This window comes from Fistularia commersonii, chromosome 6, assembly GCF_037954325.1.
Source record: "Fistularia commersonii isolate RoL2024-O1a breed Wild chromosome 6, RoL_Fcom_v1.0, whole genome shotgun sequence".
Taxonomy (NCBI): Eukaryota; Metazoa; Chordata; class Actinopteri; order Syngnathiformes; family Fistulariidae; genus Fistularia; species Fistularia commersonii.
In genome coordinates this window covers 10,483,086-10,499,734 of record NC_141289.1, presented here as the reverse complement: position 1 = coordinate 10,499,734, position 16,649 = coordinate 10,483,086, and the positions used below count along the sequence as shown (strand labels likewise).

General features: G+C 39.0%; 1 long non-coding RNA gene across 1 annotated transcript; it reads left to right on the top strand.

Moving 5' to 3' along the window:
- Positions 1-14,623: 14,623 nt before the first annotated feature.
- On the top strand, positions 14,624-16,015 carry LOC147233352 (uncharacterized). Its single transcript, XR_015106223.1, has 3 exons — positions 14,624-14,784; positions 15,063-15,159; positions 16,002-16,015. It is a non-coding gene; the product is annotated as an uncharacterized LOC147233352 (long non-coding RNA).
- Positions 16,016-16,649: the final 634 nt, after the last annotated feature.

The following is a 16,649-nucleotide window of genomic DNA, read 5'->3' as shown; positions in this document are numbered from 1 at the left end:
GTGTTTGATATCCTCACAAAGCGTGAGTGAATAACTCTTGGAAAATACACAAGCATTTCGTCCCAGATATCTCTCAATTTTAAACATGCATGCTACATATTATTATTCATTTATATATTTTTGTATTTATTTTCACTCACTGACTGATGAAGCCTCATAAAAGTGAAAATTATATCCGGTGGCTTCTCAGAAAAGCACAGGTTTCTCACAGAGTGGGTGATGGGATGAGGTTTTGTAGAACTTAGTGGCATAAATTTGCACACTAATGATGAAAAATGGTAGTACACCAAGACCTGAGTACCTCTTGTTCCAAAAGGTGCTGGAGAATCCTACGACTAATGTCTGTGGACACAAATGTTAGGAAGCAGGATGCAAAGCGGTGCTGCTTATTACCTTCTGTTCACACACTGACAGAAATTACATTTAGTGCACTTATGTGGAAAAATGAGCACTATGATGCACTTGGATGAGGTTTTTGAATGTAACAGAAAGCCATTGTGAAATGTGTCAATAGGATGTGTTAGAAAAGGGCACATGATTACTTTTAAAGATGACACAAACTGGCAGACGTAAACTCCAAAGAGTTGCCAACCATGACAATTTCAATGTCATACTGAACACAGGAGCATATCTATTTTTAAATCACAGCCAGCCATATTATTTAACCCATGATGTTATTGTTTACTCTCAACAGTAACACTGACAGTTATTGAAATTATAAACAATGTCAGTTATTGCTTTAAAATCCATTTCAAAGTTAACAGGCAGAATTGTAGATGAATCATTAAATTGGATTTAATAAAATAGAAAAAAAATACAGTAATCATTTATAAAATGAAAACAGTGTCAGGCTGAAACAACTGTTTTGTTCCTGGGTAGACTAAGAGCACTGGCACAACTGAGAAGACGATCACATTGCGGCAGTTGATTAGTATTACATTTTGAGCAGAGCGGCTTCCACTGTTTTGCCATCATTCCTTTTTCTGCATCAAAGGACCAGTTGTATTGTGTTTCTTTATTACTTTGGTGCAACTCATCGTACACCAATAAATCTACAAATGTATTTAATTTCACTCATTCTGGTGCTGTTAGAGGAAGAAAAGTAGATTTAATTCCCAATTATCATGGAATGAAACAAGCCCTTGTCTCTTGTAATTCTTCAAATTATGAAAATGTGTTTAGTTTTTACCAGCAGTTCTCACTCTTGAATTTGGTTGGAAAGTTAAATCTAATTCCTATCTAAATCCTGGGTATTACTATCCTCTCATTTGGAACTAGATCACCTGTTGGTCAGCAGTATGGTCAGTGTAAATGATGGGACTGTATTTAAAGCGAAATATATGTCCCCGCTTTTCCTCGCATTCATTTTCTATAGTCTTTCCAATTATTCAGGATCATGAGGTGGGGTTCAGCATATTTCTGCATGAGCAGCACGACCAGCTGCATAGTATGCATGTTTCTATGAAGTGATTATTAATGATTGTGTTCCAAAAATCTCATAATTTCCTCCAGGTGCATTTATGATGTTTTCCATCGTATTAAATCTGCCTTAGATTATTATGTCCGTGCCTAAAAGTTAAACAAAAGCATGCACAAAAACTCAAAATTCTATTTGTAGGGGCCGGACATGAATGAACCTCCAGTATGTGGCATGACTTCTTTCCTCGAACCCTTCAATTGATGACTGAACCATAGTTTGTTGCAGAGCCTTTCCCTTGGGGCTATCTCAGAATGTTGGCTGCCAAGCAGAGCAGCTTGCAATAAAGCCAAGGCTTGAGCCCCTATCCTGTTGTTCGCTTGGCAAACTATTTAAAAACCAAGCCAGTGACCCAATTGTGCATCTGAACATCAGAAGTATTTTGTCATTGGATTGTACTGGATTGTACTTGTACTGTATCATTCGTACTTTGCATTGTGCTAAATTTGTTATGTGAGTAGAGGGGTTACAACTGTGGCAGTTCAGTACATACTGTTTTTATACACACTGTATATTCCAATAGAATATTATTTTTGACAGGGTGATATTACACTGCTGCGGTCTCTACAAAGCTAGCATTTTCCAGTGATGCGAAAGGCACAGTCACTATGTTCTCTCTCAAAGATAGGGATATAAACGCCATGACTTTATTTTATTTTAGTTTTTTAGCTCTTGCTGAACTTAATGTCCCTAAATTACAGCACCTGATTGGCTAATAGCTCCTGGAATGTGGTGAACATCCAAGCCTTATGACACACACAGTAAACTAAGATTGTGTTAAGGAGGAGTTGTCCTTTTGATGGAGTGTGTGTCACATTTGATCGGGTTGTTACCTATAGTATATAACAACAAAAGATGAATTCAATACATACAATATGTGATAAATAAAATAAACAAAAACATGTTCATTAATGCAGACTAATATCCAAGTAGATTTTTATTTTCTTTATGAATAATGTTCTTTTGTTCTGCTCTCTTAAATATGCCTTTTAATCTGTAAACCCAGTTGAGGAGAATGCAGGTTTAATTACTCTTTAATGAAGTGTGCTACAGTCAAAGACATAGTCATCTCTTATTGATAACAATTATGAAATGTTTATGTTGAGGTGGTTTAGAAAAGAGAATTAATACTTATCCAGCATGTTAGACTTTTAGGTACATGTATACCATTATAGCTCAAAAAAAAAAAAAGTTCTGTAATAACACAATGGTTTGATGCAATATACTATATATTTATGGCCTCAATGAAAAAAGGGGAAAGGGACTGACTTATTTGATACCTTGACATTGACACAAGGCCAGGAAGTAAACGTCTTGGAAAGAAGGAGATTATGCAGTTTGAGCAAGATCAGGATAGTCATGAATACATGCCTGGTCCCATTTTAAAGCAGGATTTGTCAATCAGGTTAAAATTACAAGAACTTCAAAGGCTCATCATTGGGTGACATATTATTTTAATTCTTTGGTTAAATAACCCAAAAGCTGTTTAAAATCCAAAGTATCTCTTGAAAAAAAAACACATTCAAAGCCAGACAATAAACAATCTATACTTAGGATGGATTACACTCAAAACAGACACATTTTACTCTACCTCTACTAGTGCAGCGCTTAGTCCATTGCTGCAAAGGAGATAGGTGTCAAAAGGGAATGCCGGCTTTAAAATGTATAATTTCTATCAAAAGTACGAGACCCAGTATACAGCGAAATCAAAATTGCCTTTAAGAGTCCATTGTGAAAACATTTGCTTCTAAACATGGTGTCATGCTTCTACACAACAACCTCCTGTCAGAACTGACACACAAAAAAAAAAAATGCTTCAGATGATTGACACACTTGTGGGTTCAAATGACAGTCAACATCAAAACAAATCAGGTTGGCTGGCGTACGGACAACTGCACTGTTTAGCAATTTCAGGAAGTACATTCTCGAAGATGTTAACATACAAGCCTTTCTTTTGCAACCATTGCCCAAAACTAAACATAAAAATGCACAAAGCAAGATTTTTATTTGAATACCATTTGAAGCCAACTAGATAATCACTCTACATGGTCTTGTATGAATTGAATACAATGCACAGTTGAAGCCGGCCACTACTTGAGTTTTTAATTTATTAGGTGATTCAAAGAATCACACCTTTCGTGTGATTTGTTTTGAGGTTGTTTCTGTGGTTCTACTGTGTGATTATACAGACGGTAACAACCAGATCATAGTCCACACTTGCTGTGAGATCATTCTGGATGATATTTCAGACGGATACTGTCTTGTGCACTTTCATTGACATGAAAGGTCAATTATCAGCTTTTTAGATTATGGCAGCTAATTCCGTGTTCACCGGAGGGACATTTAATTGAAGTGTTCACATGCTAAAGAGTAGGATGTAGACAGGCTTGTGCCTCCAGCTACTCACTTAACATCTCTCTATAGCTTCACACTTCTCATCTCTGCTGTATTTAAAACTGATCAGCTGTCAGATCCATGCCAAAATGCTGATTTTGCAGAGGCACAAATGCACTTTCTCTCCTTTGATTCTGCACGAGTCGAACCAATGTGACTTGTCAGACCTTTTGATTTTGACTGGCAGGAACAGGAAATGTTTTGCAGAGCAGTAACTAAGGCTCAGTGCAGAGTTAATGCAATATAATAATCAATTGATTTCTAGATCCATCTATCCATCCATCCAGATTTTGATACTGCTTTCACTTGCTGATGATTTTGTGCTATTTATCTACAAGCAGTGTCTTAATATTTATGCCAAACCACTCTCTTATTATGCTTGTCCCGTGGATTGCACAACAGTTTTTTCCCTTGTGAAGCATGCTTTTTTTTTTGTTTTTTTTTTTCAATTCTAACGTGAGAAAATCAATATAAGATTTAGCACCGGATAGTGGCTCACAGATGCATGAAAAGGGCCACATCCGTGTCACCGATTCACCACTGAGCTTGAGAATGACGACCACTTTATATCATGTGTTTTTGTTGCATTCACTTCATTTGCGGTTTCATTTGTATCCTGATTCTTACAAATTTGCTGTACGATGGGGGTGCAGGGTGTGTGGTGCTGAAATTATTCCAGATGACAAGCAGCTACAGAGACAAATGCAACATGAGAAAATTTGCTTTTAACCCCATAACTGTTATTCATATGCGCAAATGCAGTATATATAGACACTTGCAACCAAAAGCAAACAAAGCTCAGTATAGCTCACCCTCATTTCCCTGCACTACACACACACATACATAGGGGACACAAATGCATCTCTGATACGTTGTGAATTTTGCAGAGGAGGAAAAGCCAATTCATGCAAATATAATATACATAGCATGTGTATTCATCCCATAAGAGAACACTCTTTGTTATTTCCTGAAACACAGAAGGAGCTTGTTGAGAGTGAAGTGAGGTCAAGTGTGACGGGATGGTCTGTGATAAGAAGGAAAGTGTGACAAGACAGTCACAAGTCACACTTGTGTTCTCTTACTTTGGAACACATTTCCTCATATGATTACATTGCAGAAATATGAGATAGTCTCCCCCAAAGTGTCACTATTAATAATACAACACAATGACCCATTTGGAAAGAAGTGTCCAGTTTGGCCCAATTGGGGTGTTGAACGGGGTCACAGATCGGCCTTCACGGCTTAAGACAATACAAAAACAGAGCAATATGAGACATCCGTTGCTTTCTTCACTGTGAGAAAGTGCAATTAAATCTCTCCCAGTGTGCCAACCTCAGTGCTACGACTGCAGTGGATCCCAGCTATCTCGTTCATTTTCCTCAAAGAGCTGTCACAAGGAAGCACCGAGAGTGGAGATGTATGACTGCTTTCTTCTGTTGTGCTCATTTCAACTCCGCAAACTTTCTACCCTCTTCTGCCTCTATGTTTCATCACTCCAGAAGTACATCGAAGTCATATCAATTAGAGAGTAGCCCAATACCGTTGCCTCAAGATGACAATGTAATATACAAGAAGCAGAATTATCCTCTTTGTTCATTTGCTGTAAGAGGAGTGGAACTGGTAGTTGTTCGTGATCAGGCGGGGCATTTTACGCAGACTTTAGAAATCAATTGAAATCAAATGTGTTTTTCTTTTTCTTTTTTTTAAGCAATTTCCAAGCAATTCAACACGCAAATGTATATTTTTTTGAATATTTTGTTCTAACACACTGGCTTCCCTTGGAGGATTTGCAGTGTCTCAGACAGTTTGGATCCTGCACCAACATTCATCAGGTATGAGCAGAATGTGTGATCTTGAATTCTTGAGGTCTGAAACATGGATTAAAGACTTTCTGTCAGAGGTGCCTCGTGTCCATAAATCTATCATATGAAACGGTGAATATTTGCATGCTCATATTTTTGAAATATCAAGCAAATCTATTGTCTTATACATTTCAAGGTGGCAATTAACCCCCCCCCCCAAAAAAAAAAACAAAAGAAAAAACAAAAACATAACAAAAACAAATAATCAAACTAAATAAATAAATGTAATAGACAGTTTTCTTATCATTATAAGGACAGATATTGTTAGACAAACAGTCGCTTTCAAGCAATGTGTCACCACCTCATTTGGAGTATTTAGGAATACTTTAGGAATACTCATACCTCAGCAATAGTGACATGTTGTGAGGTTCATGGCTGATGAGGCACTGACTGTATCACAATCAGATTTACAAATATATGAACCCTACAGAGTAGCTTATTCACCATTTGATTGGTAGCAGTTAACAGTTGAGAGTGTTGAGAATGTTTGAAATTTCATTTTCATATCAGCTTTCTCTACACATACAAACTGTATCACACAGAAAAGCACATTTGAGATTTTTTTTTGTCTTACTTTACTTATAAATTGAGTCCATGTGAGTCAAATTTAGAAAATTGCCTAAGTTTGGATATGCAATCCTCCATTTTGAAAGTGAGGAGAGGAAAAAAAATAAACAGATGGCTGCAGTTGACTTGCTAACTTTAGCTTGCAGTCGCTGTATTCTGCAGCCGAGGAGTTGCAAGAAGAATCCCTGAAATCACGAGAGCCCCCCTGCCTCATAGGGGGGCTCATGGTACATTGTACATTGGAAATGCAGTTTACCGTAAATAGCAAAAGTGTTTAAACATTTTAATAGTAACATACAGAGACAGCAATACGGTCTTAGTGCAGAACATGTCAGCAGTCAGCTGTTATTGCATTATCTACGTTGAGGCTGAGCAGTTCGCAGCCTATCTGCATGTCTCTTCTCAGTATTTGTACAGTAAATGTGAAAATTCAGCAATTTTAAATAAAAACAATCCAAAACTGGTGAACTTAAATGAAAAATACCTTTGCAGAGCAAATTACTGATAAATATAACCATTTAATATTTTTTTCACTTTACATTCTTTTTTCTTTCCAAAATTGGCCAGTGAGGCACAGCCTCTCATACCTCCCGTGACTGCACGTTACTGCCCCACACTGACAATGCCAGTTAATTTTAAGGCATGCAGTGTTGATCGTCTGCCTTTTTTGTATCTCACAACACACAGTGAAAATCACATTACCTCCTTTTCCAAACCACAAATTAATTTTCTTTCCTTTTTTCATTTCAATATATTTATTTTTTGTAATTATATCTGTAGAGGAAATTTTGGGCATCTAGATTTCCTTGTATTTAAAAAAAAATAGTTAGTCCAATTTATTTACTTTTTATATTCCATAAAATCCTTTATGTTTGGTTATGATACAGAGCATGCAACTGTGGCATGATGTAAGGCACATACAATACAATTGCATATACAGAAAAAAGCGTGAAGCAGTGGGACAATTTACTATATGCGTCCGGGGCAATGTGCTGCACGTATGATTAAACATGCAGCCTAGAGATGTTTGTTCTATTTTCAAACTCAGGCATGAGAAGAAAAAAAAAAGGAAAGAAAAACAATCCCGCCCATCATTTACCCACAAGCCCTCATACTCTTATGCAGGTTTAAGTGCATCAAGAATCCTAGAAATATATCTTTATTTTTTTCTGGCCCTAGATAAAGACAACCAGCAGGTTGTGTGAGGTGTGACACACACACTGTTAGATACAGGGTGGCATGCATAATGCTAAAAGAAAAAAGAAATTATGCTGCACTATTAGAATACCAGTCAAAGCAAACAAAGATAACGGATACAAGATGAAAGAAAATAAAGATGAAAAAAAAGTGTTATATTACAAAAAAAAACAGTACCATTAGTAATGGGCTCTAATGAGGTGCTGCAAAGCTGCTGTTAATCATCATTATCCATTGTATCAGTCAGTAAGCTGCTTATTGCTTTTTAGTCTTACTTAAAAGCCTGCCTGTAAACTCACAAATGTGTCTTACTTAATTTTAATGACACACCAAAAGTCGCGTCACAGGCGGCAACTTTACATCTCGTTTCCTAATGTGACCTGGGTGTGACACACAGGTCACATCCCGAGTGTCTGGATCCCCCGTCTCCACTCTCTCTGGCTTTTGGATTCACTTCCATCCTCTGCTTGGGGCTTAAGGGCCTCCCTCAGTGAAATCACTAAATCCCTGAAGTCTCTTATTTGGAATTAAAGGCTGTGGTTAATCTTATAGATTTAAGAGAAGCGGATTGCTCTCAAAGAAAAGGAAAATGCACAAAAAAAAAAAAAAAAGAAAATATTGGCTTCCGTAAAACCATAAGTGAAAAAGAGGTTACCCAACCTAGTTATATGAAGAATCACCTATTTTTATATATCCTCTTGGAACTAATCATAGAACTGCAGAAAAATACAACTGCAAGCGATACAGGTTGTCCACGACCTTGTCATCTCCAGGAATTTCAGATTTTTAAGAAGAGAAGAAAGACCACCCCAGCATTCCCCCTGTGATCTGTCTTTATGACAACTATGATCTCCCAATCATTGCAAAAGGAAATGTGGAATTAATTTGTGTACAGTGGACTGCATTTTGTTTACTTGATCCAGTTTTAAATGCAACACAAGAGACTAATAGCTGAGCATCCTTTGCTCTGGGCTCCATGTGTTCCTGTCGCTGTGCTCTTGACATCAGAAGTCATGACAATTAAGTCATTCTTCACCCATAGGCTTGTTATGTATGGACCCTTTGACAATTGAGAGAGAAAGACAACTTTAACTAACACACACACACAAATACAGTACACACACACACACACACGCACACAAACACACACACCAAAATAACAAGCGGGAGTACTTGTTTTAGATTTTCTAAGATTCAACACATATTAAATATTTATTCCCCAATGTAGCTTTAAAATCGATGTATCGCAAAACAAAAATTGCCAAATAAAAATACTCCAATTGTTTGTTTGAAAAGAGTACACGAGATGTTTACTTAATTCTGCATTGCTATTCTCAAAGGGTTCGGGATGTGGTTAAGGAGAGGTTTATGGAGCACAGAAATGCTTTCCACACCTGTAATAAATGTGTTTGACATGAGCTCAAAGCAAACACAGGGAATATAAATAGTTAAGCCTGTATATGATACAAAATTGCAAAATTTGATGAAAAAATATCCCAGCTGTCAGTAGGCGAGAAGCAGGCATCACCTGGACCGGTAGATCACTGGGTTACACATAGGGAAATATAACCATTCGCCCTGTCATTCTCATACAAAGTCATACAGAGACATAAAACTATTTTCTCTCTTATTCTTAGATCTAGGGAATATAGAGTATCTAATGAACTTACTGCATGTTTTTTGGACTGCAGAAGGAAACCAGGGAGCCCATGCACACGCGAGGAAGTGTATGAAGATTTCTCACACTCAAAAGCGAACTGGGGCCCTTCCTGCTGTGAGGCAGATGCTAACCTCCCAACACAGTGTTTCTGTCAGAAGCACTAGACTGCTGCCCTCCCTATGGAAGATAACTATGAAGTATGTTTTAGTGTACCCAGTAGCTCCATATTTTTCAAGCTCTATAAAAAATAAAAGTAAATTTAACAGCAGTAATGTTGAGAAGAAAATGAAGAGGAAATCTTTCCTAACATCTTTCAAGATTTCCAGTCATGCAGATTCATGGTCATCACTGATGTGGTTCTTGTGGCAACTGGACTATCTTGATGTTCTTTAAAACATCTCCCACCTGATATGCAAGAGGCTCCTTCAATCCTGACTAAACACTAAACTGAACCGTCTTTAGCTCCCAAACACAACCAGGAAGTCCAATATATGTTTATTAGCTAATTTGTGCCCCATATATTTTTTTTTTTTTTTTTTTTAAATAAATTCTGTTTTTTATTTTCACTACCATTCATATGTAGCCACCTGACAGTGCCTGGAGGCGAAACCTACACATGGGAACCCTGTGGCAGAGGGTCGTGCTTTCGCCGTATCCCCTGAAGGCAAATTGTTGTAGTTTTCGGCCCATGCTCCATCTCTGTGTGTATGTGTTTGCAGATGCGTTTTTAAAAATCCCCCACGCTCCGGTTCTCACAGCCCGAGCTATTTTGTTCCTCATAAAAACATCATACACTCCTACGTTCCTGCATTCACAAACACTCATACTCACTGGTCCCATTAGCCTCACTGTGAATATACACATCCTATTATGAAATGATGATGACAGTACACTTTACTTTCTGTTTTGCAGATCGATAAATTGTGTAAATGTCAAGCTGCTGCCCCCACAGGTTATCCACAAGATGCATGTGAATCTGCGTTGAAAGCGGACCCCCCTCCCGTTGCCCACTGGAAGCTATCACAGATAGCCCCCACCCCAGCCCCCTATTATATCCATGGGAACATGAACAAACACACAACCGCTACTCCCCCCGCCCGTCAGCAGTTACTTGGCAAAGCCAATGGGCTGGACAACATCTGCCCTGGGGTCCTAAAGGTGTGCTGTGGTCTTCCAGCACCTCTTCAGCCTCTCTCTGAGGTTGCCGAAGATGCCTGACCTCTGGAAGACCTCCTGCATTGTCCCAGTGCCCAAGAAGGGATGTCCAAGTGCTTTTAATGACTACAGATCAGTGACACTAGCATCACATGTCATAAAGTCGTTCGAGAGGCTTGTACTCCAGCTCCTGAAAGACCGGCTATCTGCCTCCCTGGACCCTCTGCAGTTTGTGTACAGGCAGCACATGGGTGTGGAGGATGCAATCATCTTCCTTACTCACAGGGCCCTATCCCATCTAGAGGGTACAGGAAGCACCATGAGTCACATTCTTTGACTTCTCCAGTGCCTTCAACAGCGTCCAATCCACCCTCCTCAAAGACAAGATGCAGAGTGCGCAACTTCACCCTGACATCACGGCCTGGATCCTGGACTACCTCACAGAATGTCACAGTATGTCAGGGTGGATGGCTGTGTTTCTGAAGCCTTGGCATGCAGCACAGGAGTGCCCCAAGGCACTGTACTGTCTCCATATCCCTTCACCTCAGTCTTCCGGTGCAACTCCGTTTCCTGCCACCTCCAGAAGTTCTCTGATGACTCTTTCATCATCGGATAAATCAACGATGATGATGAGGAGGAATATCAGAGGTCTGATTGCAAGTTTTGTTGAGTGGAGCAACAAGAACCACCTCCTACTCAACATCTCTGAGACCAAGAAGTTAGTTATGGACTTCTGGACGAATGAATCAATAAACTTCATCTTATCTTATCTTATATTTATCTTAAAAAAAAATTGGCAACTTACACAGTGAATCATGACTGGATCCCTTGGAGCTTTTTTTACTGTACGACGTGTTCAAGAAGTGAAAAGGACATGGTTGTTGAAGATTTTGACACCGTATTGTCAGTCTGGTACTATTGGCAAATATTCGCTGTGAGCGAGGTCACATGACTTAGCAGGAGCTGCATCCCCCCAACCACACACACACACACACACACACACACACACACACACACACACACACACACACACACACACACACACACACACACACACACACACACACACACACACACACACACACACAGATTCAAATGTGCCGGTAACTTAATACGCACTTCTTCGCAGCAGGAGTCTTAGCCTGCTGCCAGTTTGGTGAAAAGAGTCTGTGAGCCCATCGAGTTAGGCCTCGTCTCTGCTCTTCTTTGCTCTGCTCTTCTTTGACAGATTCTCCCCAATTCGCATCACCTCTCCTTTTTTTCCACACACACTCTCTCCATCCGGCTACTTCATCCCCCATCTCATTCCTCCTTTCCCACGCCAAGTTGCTCACTTTATCTCCTGACAAACATGTTTGACAAGAAATGCGCGACATGCTGCTATCCGTCCGGTGCTCTTTCATTTACAAGTCCTTTCACGTGGAGGAGCCTCTTTTTCTCCATCGCCCTGTGGGCTATTTTTAGCCTGTGAGCTGCACGTACGGAAGCTTCTTTCAACTTAACTGCAAACGTATTATGCGGCATGCATCGCCCCGCAGAAAGTTAGAGGGATATGGGGAATCCAAAGGTTTCTCTAAAGTTTATAAGGCAAAAAATCCCCAAATCCTCAATGATGGATATGACTGTATTGCGTGTATTCCGTTAGTTTGTTTGCGTTACTTGGCTGCTGCTTATTTTCCTTTAGACATAAAGACATTGACTATCAGGTATTTTAAGAATGTCCCCGCAGCACTTTGCTGTCAGTCAGTATTAGAGTGCTCTTGTTAACCCTGTAAGTGCTATGTAATGAATTTTCTTTTCATTATAAATCAATATTTTGGACTACTTGGGAGATGAAAAAAAAAAAAAAAAACTTGTTCAGGATGGCTTTGTAGGTGGATCTAAATGAAATTAACTAAATGACCCTGGGACCCACAAATAAAGAGAACCCTGCATAAACAAATGGCTACCATAACATCTAATTCATTCCACACCTGAGCAATAAAATACTGTTTGAGGCACAGGGTTGGCTGAGCCGCCAATGATAATATCTTTTCATTGGACTGTGATGTAAAAGGTGTCAGTGGGCTCGGTTAGGTTAATTATTTTCATAGGTCGGATTAATTATTGCCTCAAATGATGATAGCAGTTGCATCTGTGGAGTGAAGAATATTATCCTGATGGCAGATCCTGCACACTGCCCAAGATGGGCACATCACATGCAATACAGTGCTGCTGTTGTTTTTCAGGTACTATTATATACTGCTCAAAAAAATAAAGGGAACACTTGAACATTACAATGTAACTCCAAGTCAATCACACTTCTGTGAAATCATAGTGTCCACTCAGGAAGCAACACAGATTCATTTTGACTTGTTTTAAGGACATTACATCAAAGTTGGATCAGCCTGGAGTTTGTTTTTACACTTTAATTTTGAGTGTGATTCCTAATCCAGACCTCCATGGGTTGATACAATTGATTTCCATTGATCATTTTTGTGTGATTTTGTTGTCAGCACATTCATCTGTGAAAAAAGAGCAAAGTATTTCATAAGAATAATTCATTCATTTAGATCTAGGATGTGTTTTTTAAGTGTTCCCTTTATTTTTTTGAGCAGTGTATTTCAGCTTAGGCTTAGACTCTCTGACTCTTTCACTCTTATTCATGATTGGCCTCATCAAAGAGAGGCCCAACATTCACTGACTTATTCATTATCTATGCTGCACTGAGTCACCAACTGTCATTGGAGGAGATGTGGTGTTAACCTCAGACTGTTCATCAGTCTATCACATAGCCATTTATAGAGATGCATTCACTCAGTCATTCATACATCATAAGGAGACATACAACTGTTCACTCTCATTCGCACTTCTGGACATTTTTGGGACTCTAGTAACCTACTGTAGGAGGAAACCCACATAGGAGAGACCATGGAGACTCCACACGGAGAGGCCCCCTGTCAGAACCCAACCAGGGATCATCTTGCTGTGAGGCTGAAATGCTTCCCCCTGCACCACTGTGACCCCTGCTACAATATTCAATTACACTTAAGAAGTTAGAGGAGTAAGACCCAGCTGCTAGTCTTCACTGTGTCAGCAAGTTAAGTGAAATAAACTTTATTGCAAGGCTTCCTTCTCAAACCTGAAGACGAAGGAGTTCAAAAGCCGGCTAGGGTTTCCTTCAAGGAGAGCCACAGATGAACCCAAAGTAAATCATAGTGTGAACAGCTTCTTTAAACAGGTTAATTGTGAGGTACAGTGACTGATGGCCTCATAAAATGGACAAGCAGTGACCAGGATCCTGCTTGTAAAAGGGATGCCTGTGTGAATACCAGCTTTGGGGGAAAAAAAAAAAAAAACAATATTCACCTTTATGACATAGTTTTGGGTTTAGTCGGAAATATGCAAAGAAAAAGCATGTTTCTTCCATATTTTCGACTCATTTCTCTCAAGGACAGTTTTGTTTAGGACAAAGGCATACAGAGTATTACATAAATTTAAAGTTTATAATACATAATGAGGAATACAGGTAGCAAGCATTCAGTGTGACTTCAGGGCAGCTTGGTGTTAAATCATGGATAAAATATGGAATACGGGGACAAGCACATTCTTCTTTCTGTCATGCTAATAAGGTTCTGCAAGGTTATGCACAGGATTAGTTAAAATCAGGGAATTTTAATATATGGATATTTTGCCCCCAAATATAATACCATCATAAGGTGACTTTCCAAATCACCTTTTAACTTCCCAGGACCCAAAGTATTGCTCTGTATGCATTTTTTGTCCTCATACAGGGAAGCTTGGTCTGAAAGTCCATGGAACACGAGTGAGTGTTTGCTCAAAACAAACTGTTTGGTATCTGAGATGAACAAAGATCCATGCCAGTAGAACCATAATTCACAATAAAGATGCTTATTAGATTAGACAGATTTTAATCAGACAGATGTGAGCCGTAGTGTGCGGAGCCGGGGACTTTAAATTCCTGTCTCTGATACCAACAGATTTCTGGGGGGAGCTGTTTTTTAAGCAGGCGGCTTGTAAATGACAAACAAATAAATAAGCGAATCAATAAATAATGAAATAAAATAGAATAAAAATAGAAAAAAATAAAATAGGATACATTGACGGATGAAATAAATGAGTAAATTAAATGTGTCAAAACTAGCTTCATGCAGATTTGAGTAATATAACAGAGTCAAGATTCTAACAGTATATAAATATGTTTTAATGTCAGCACTTATCATAAGGAACAATTTCTTTGTTAAAGCTCACTTCCCTTTCTATCTTGTTTTGCTTACTTGTGTGTTTCAGATCCAATTGGGTAGATAAACAATGATATGTCTTTGTGCTTACAGACTGTCCTATCTGATATTACTTCGGAAAAAAAAAAAAAAATTGTTACATGTGATCATGAAAACACCTGAAAAATACCAGCTAAATACCAAGTCAGCGGGACCTCAGCCAAAATGTCAACTTCCCAACTGTGCTGCATTGTAAGTGTTTTTTTTTTTAAACTCTTAGCGTGGGTGCCCATCTTAAATGAAGCTACTTATTATTCCTTTACTTTCTACCTTGGAGTTTGCCTCAAAAATGCTATTCCACACACTTTATACCTATTTGCTTCTTTATCACTTATGCTGTGACATTTTTAAATGATATATTTAAGTGGTGTTTCAGCTTCAGAGGTAACACTTCGTGGATTAATGGGGAAGAAACTGCACAAACTTCTGAAAGTGACATGTTTTAAGAGTTTTTTTTTTTTTTTCAGAAGACTTTTTCCCTCCTGTGGTTCTAAGGTGATTGGCAGTAAGCTGAATGTAATTCCAGACAGGACTTAGCTGGAGCACAATGGAATAACTATTCAACAGGTTCGAAAAAAGAAAGTGAATTAAGGCCCCATATTTACAGAGATGAATTGCTTTGGAGCAGCAAAAATTCTCAAGATGTTTTGAGTGGAAAGCAGCTCAACACTTTTTGAGCAATGAAATACTTTTGACAAAGGAAAAAGATGATATAAAAGAAAAAACGAAACAAATATATATCCATACTGCAAAATATGTAACTGAATTTTTCTCTTTTTATCTCCTTGTAGTTAAGTGCTTTGAACATATTAATAAAGGATTAGAATTGGGGCATTTGTATTGATTGACAAAACAATAAAATGAATGGATAAATAGATGGTTCTCCATTTCCTGTTATATTCAGACCTTGTAGATGCTGAAAGAATATGCCCCAAAACAACCTCACAGAACAGCCTCTCAGAAAAAAAAAGAGCACCCATCTTCCCACAATTGAAGTTTCATCAAAAAGGCCTGTGAAGCACCCAGCAAGGGTTTTCGTTTTTTTTTTTTAGGCCATAACTTTCTTCCTCATCCCCCCTCAAACCCCCCACCCAGTATCATCTGACAGATAATCTGCTTCTGATGCAGAGAGTTTCGAATGACTCCTGGGAGGCTTCTTTACTTGAACAAGATCTGCTCGGATATTAGACCTGTTCTCTTCATTCCTCTGGTTTAATCAACACCGAAGCTGAGCTGTGGACAGGGACCCAAAACCTATGAAATATTCTCAGTTAATAGCAAGACAAGTTTAGACTGACTGACCCTGAATCCACTGATGACCCTTTTGGCTCACACAATCTGTCTTCTCTTGATTTATTTCTTTATTAAAATATAATTTTTTTCATAACTGATTTTGTGTCGCTTGGCAGGGAAATGATGAAGCAGCCTGGGGATTCTTGCACGAGTCTCACTTTAATCAGTGAGCACCAACCACAAAACTGTAAACAGTGAACTTCCAGGTACAGATGTAACCCTTGCTTAAACCACCACACCCAGCCCCTTGTCCCGTGGGGTGAGAGGCCATGCCCTTTAGTATCTTCAACATTTTTTTTTTTTTTACATATATACATATATATATATATACCCACACACATATATATGTGTGTGTGTGTGTATGTATATGTGTGTGGACAGATTGGAAGCAAGCACTTTTTGCCAGATGTGAAGTCTTTGCTGCTTAAATGCTGTCCCTATTATCTACTGAGGGAATTCACTGCTATGTTTTTAGCCGCTTTTTATATCCCGCCGGTGGCTAACTCCATTGCAGCACAGGGCAAGCTCCATGACGTCATCAGTGCGCTGCGGACGGTGCACCCTGATGCCGTTGTGATCGTGGCTGGCAACTTCAAGCAGTGCAGTCTGCAGAACACACTTTCCATGTACCACCAACATGCGGACATTCCCACCTGGGAACACCCAGGACCACGTGTACAGCAATGTCCGGGGTGCATACAGGGCCACATCTCGCCCCCACTTTGAACAGTCACATCACATATCTGTTTCTGTACCCACCATTC